A 6,000-nucleotide genomic window follows, 5' to 3' on the forward strand; every position below is an offset into this window, starting at 1 on the left:
ATGAGTCAGGTGAGACACATAATGATCAAACCATCAAAACTTGTATATTCAAGAGGTGGGTTTTGCTATTGATATATTTTAAGTAGGGGAGAGACATGATCAGTTTTCATTAAAAATTACTTTCAAAGAGTGATAAGTTTGAAAACAGGAAGGCTAATAGGAATGTGTCATATCAGCCAAAGGTCAGCAGCTAGAGATTGGATTAAGACAGAGGAAGTGTGAACAGAGAGGTAGGAATAGATTCAAAATGATGATTATGATAATGATGATGGTGCTGACGATAGTGATGCTGATGCGGGTGGTGATGCAGTTTCTGCTGCTTTTGCTGATATGATTACAGATAACACTTTAAGTACTTATTATGTGATCTGTTCGGTGGCAGATTTATTACATAAATCATATCACATAATCCTATGACAGCCATATAAGGTTAGACCGATTTTTATCTTCATTTGAAAAAAAAGAGGAAATTAATCTTTACAAAGTTTGAGTAACTTATTCAAGATTTTAGAAACACTAAAAATTAGAGATGGCTTTTTAACCAGGCAACCTAAAGCCACTGCTTTAGGGTCGCTTTATTATTTCATGTCTCAGCAAATACTTAGGAGTTAAAATGGTCAACTGGATGATAGGGGATAAGTTGAATTAGGGAAGAATCTAGGATTTCTCCCAATATTGTAACTTAGGTAAATAGGGTAATGATAGTCCCATTTACTGAGGCAGAATGTGGGTAAAAATACCAGATTTGCTCAACTATTGTTAGTTTGGGGAAGGACTGGCAAGTAAGATCTAAGCTGAAAATAAATTTGGATTTTTCTGTCTAGAGAGATAACCAAATCACACATTTTCTAAAGAGAGACTGTAGGGTGAAGAAAAATATTTTGCGGATGTGCATAATAGGACCAGGAACTGACCATTACTGTATTGACAATGTATTTTTTGGGTTTTCCTAGTCTTCCTTTTTTTCAGTGACACATGATTTTTTCTTATTCTATTGGTAATTTAATTTATTTTAAAAATAATCTGAAGGAATTTAACTCAACATTGCTTTATGAGTAGCTTTACTAGTAGCTGCAGTGTTAAGAACGAAATTGTTATCCAAATCCCTGAGACCTATATGTCTTCAAAGAACACATATTTGAAGAATAACTTCCCCAGTATAATGACGATAATGCCTTCTCATCCTGCAGTTCCACCTGAAATAAAAGATCCCTGCCCCTTCTCATCTAATTTCGATGCTCATCCCTGCTTTTGTACTGACATGCTGTAATAAGGGTGCCATCTCTAATTTTTACATCTTTACTAGCTTTCATGTGTGAGGAGGTGGACTGATAATTATAACTCTATTGCTTCTTTCATGACATCAATTTTCATGTTAAAAAAGAAAAAAAAACTGAGAACATCCCTTGAAAAATACCTCAAGTACATGTAATTTTTTCCTTGTAACAAATTTATACATTATGATGATTTTTATTATTAAAATTTTTGGTGATCAATCTATAAAAGAAGAAAGCCAGTGCTTTATCAGGTAATATTTCCATCATGCTAAAAACCTAAAGAGACTGACTGATAATTAAGATTCAAGACTTGCACAGGAAAACCAATAATTCCGAAGTTTTACTTGAGTGGCTTCTTGCATTATCAGGAACACCTTTTTGGCAGTGTAGCTAAAGAACTGTGCATCCCTGCAAGCTTGATAATGACATTCTGTCACCATGGAGCACACAGGGTGAACCACCTGGGGAGAAAGATAATGTCTTATCCTAAATGGACAGCTAATGAGATACTTAAAAGCACAGCCAGTGAAATGTGTTACTGGAACAAGGTCTATACAAATTTGCTTGAGTCCTCCGGTTCATTGATTTGTTTATGGAGATGTCTTAGATTAATATATCCTTTACTGCTGTTGCTGAGTATACATTGAAGACATATTGAACACATCTTATTTGGTGAGAGTTCCCAGAGGGAGTATCCGAATTAGCAGCCTCCATCAATAATATCTGAGGGTATCCTGCTTGAGTTTCAAAAAAAAATTAATTGTATAGTAATTGCTTCACTGATGTTTTTATGTTGCAGCCAATTCTGAATGTCAGTAATTTACCCTGAAGAAACAAACAAAACCACATGTCCTTAACATGGTCATGACTGTCCGTCTCATTTATGTGTAATTTAGCTGTGTCTAAACAAAGTAAATGAAGAATTAAGCAACTAAGGAGGGAATTTGTTTTCCACCAGCCAGACTGGATTACCACATTGATTCTCCACTTCCATTTCGTATGAGTATAAGTGAAAACACAAATTAAAAGTGAAGCACATATTTTACAATTTGTAATCTTGCATTTGAGAAGAAAGCTGATTAAGATAGAGTAGGCAATGATATTAACACTCCTAGAGGAGAATAAGTACAGCTCAACATACGTACATGTCCTTTAAATGAGGAACTGTGAGAAAACGGATATTTTCAATAAAATTTTTCACGTAAGTATTCGGATGTAGATTTACCAGAATCCCACAAAAACATTGAAAAATCGAGTTAACTACAGAGTCTGTGAAATGAGTCTAAAATGAAAAAATATAAAAATCAGTAGGAACGCAACAAACACATTTAAATATACTACAATGCTCATATCCCTAACTAGTTAGTAAAAGAGAACATTTACTGTATTCACCACATCGTATATATTTCAATGTAGTAGGAAATTATTAATGGCAGAACAGATGAAAATTTCAGTGACTCAGATTTTCTTCAACATATCACCTTATAATTTAACTATCACAGTGATACACCTTTGGCCAGGTGGCTAAAAATTGTAATGATTTGCAGTTTATAGCTGAAAATTACAGAATATAATAATATAAACATTTAGAATTATTTGGAGATTATAATCTCTACTACAGATTTAATTAACGTACATTGATGATGAAAATTGGACACTTAGTTACTCTTACTAAAAGTACAACTGTGTACACACCTATCATTCTGTATCTCGTTTCACCTTTGGGATCTCTGTGTTCTTCTTACTGTTCAGTTTACTTTACAAAGTGTTTGCACCAATTCACACTCTCATTTTTATCATGCAGGACACAGTGGATTATGCTGACTTCAAAAAAATGCCAAAATCTCAGATTAAAACTAGGTTTATTTCTCATTCATGATGCATTTCTTTGGTGGGTTACTGAGGCTTTTCCTCTAGCTCTCCTCACTACAGGCCAAGGCTAGTAGGGAAGTGGCCAGCATCTAACCCATGCTTTGACAAATCACAGCCCACAGGCCACATACAACATGCTGTCTGTTTTTGTAATATACTTTTATTGAGATTCAGCCATACCCATCTATTTACATATTCTTTCTGGCTAATTTTAACTAAAACAGCACAGTAAAATACTTGCATCAGAGACCCTAAAGCCTGCCAAGCCTAAAATATTTGCTATGTGACCCTTTTCGGAAAGTTTTTTGACCCCAATCTGGTACATTTCTTTGGCTGACTGTGGTAAATGGAAAGAAATTGGGTCTGGTGAGCCATTCTCTGGCTCTTAAAGTTTAATTCCTAAATTGATTGAATTTCATCACATTTTATCTTTTAAGCAAGGGATCATATGTTCTATTTACCTTGACTTATTCTCAGTTTAGCAATATCTGCCTATTAATTTTATACTGTAAGGACAGCTAAACTGAGGATAAAAAAGTTGGATCACGTTATTTTTCCCCTGGAATATTTCAGTCTTTAGTCTTTTGTCTCGTGATATTGGATACTGATGAGAAGTCTTAGACTAGTCTGATTTTCTCTCTCCCACTCCCCACAACCTCTCTCCCTGTTACTTTTGTGTGCAGTGACCTGAAAAATTATTTTCTTATCTTGAAAATAACAGCATTTTAACCAGGGTGTGTCTCAGTGTGTAATTTTTCCTCAATAATCCAATCAGTTTTTTTTAGTAACACCACATGCCTTTTCAATATACTTATTTAATTCTTCCTTCATTGGAAGAAAATGTTATTCTGTCATAGCCTTTAATAATTTTTTTCTATTCCATGTGTTGGGTGGTCTACCAAAGAGAGACAAATTATCCTGATATTAGATAATCTTTGTCCTCCTTACCCACTATATTCTTTCTAGTTATCTTAATTAGTTCTTTTCCCACTATTTGGCATTCACTGTAATTTTTAAGTCCTTTCTCTGTGCCATTTTATTTCAGCCATTTTTATTCACTTTCTTGTCTTAGGCTCATTGCTTTTGTAGTATTGTTGGCTTGGTTCATGATTTTGTTCCTGTACGTCTAAAATCCTCCTATTCATTTAATTTTGCACTTTAATCATCTCATGTTTAATATCTCATTTCATTAAAAGTATGCTGTCTTTAAATTCTTCTATGGAAACAACCATAACATTAGTAGGGTTATTTTTGTATGTCTGGGTTTTGTTGAATCTCAAAATTGACTATTTCATCACTCTGTGGTCTTTAGTTTACCTTCTTAGAGTGTTGTGCGTAGATGTCATTCTGCCTCTTTTGTCTTTTCATTCATTTCTAACTCGAACAATTTTATTAATGTCTTGTTTTCCTGATATGGTATGGTTAAATTCTCCTTAACTCTCTTTACTACATTATCTAAGACTTGTTTGTATCTAACATTTTATTTGAGAGATATAAATTGTATATTCTCTTTGGTGTTCCAAGAGCCTGAGCATGTGCCAGCATTCGTGTAGGGGAAGGTGGGAGTGGGTTAGGGTCAAAAGTGCTAAGTTAGAACTATGTATTCAGTTTGGGAACTGGCATGTTTTCAGGAGTTCTGTTACAGGGCTTATACCACCTGGTTGGAATATGTTCTATCCTTTTTTGAGATATTTTTGAGCTTTGAATTTTTCCCCAGTGCATTTGGATCCTTTTGCTTCTGGAAAACACACAACCCAGATATCCTCGTCAATTAATTTTGTTAGTTTTTGAGTTAGGAAATTCCAGGATCAGCCAGTCTTTACTCTGCCACATTAGTTAGGATGTTAAAAAACTATTACAGATGTCTTAGTTTTGTCAATTTTAGAAATGCCTCAAATTATTTTTGGAGGAAAGCAATATATAAATAATAAATGATAGAAATGTTAGCCCTGTGTAGCTGGTTCTCTCGTATAAAACCTCTATCAATAGTTTGAGTGTGGCTTCACGTTATGCCAACAAAATATTTTGAATGAAATTTAAACAAAGCCTCTTAAACAGATTTCTAACATAACTTTTTTTCTTTTATAATCCATTACATTGCTTGATATGAAAGTGGCAAGAGTATTAGCTGGCAAGGTGATACATAATTACTCTTGAGAGTACAAAATGGAATCAGACTTGGGTTCGAACTTGGTTGTTTCTGACCAACGGAATGACTTTGGGTGAATCACTTTACCTCTCTGATCTCTAGTTTCTTCTTACATTATCCATATCATTGGTTTGTTGTGACTTCAACTGTAGGTGAAGTACCTGGTATAGTCTGTCATAGAATATCCTCAATGAATAGTAGTTATTACCGTTAGTTAATAATTTACAGTTTTATTCAATTTAATAAAAGCATAAAACGACAACTATACTGTGGCTTTGCCATAAATGTAAAAACACATAGATTTATATAAATGTTGTAGCTACATCTTGCCACAGTAAGATATGAAGAATAATTTTTGAAAAATTTGAAGACCTGGAAAACAAGTGTATAAAAATTTTTCCATATGTTTTCTTAGTATAATAGAACTGAAATAGTTCAAATAAATCTCATCTATATTAGAGGGTAAACGATTCTTTAATTATTTAATTTTCAGTTATTTTAAAATAACTTGATTCTCATTTATTGTGATTCTTTCCCATTTGGAATAGTAATTTCAGTTAAAAATCTCATAACAATTTTATATACATTTTAATTATTTAGAAAACTGAAATGTTAACAAAATGTCTTTTGGAGTCACATGTTTTCCAGCTTTTCTTCTTTGGTAGTCAGTTCTCTCATATCTTCTTTGGTGAGAGAAACCTC

This window comes from Eubalaena glacialis, chromosome 8 (assembly GCF_028564815.1).
Source record: "Eubalaena glacialis isolate mEubGla1 chromosome 8, mEubGla1.1.hap2.+ XY, whole genome shotgun sequence".
Classification (NCBI taxonomy): Eukaryota; Metazoa; Chordata; class Mammalia; order Artiodactyla; family Balaenidae; genus Eubalaena; species Eubalaena glacialis.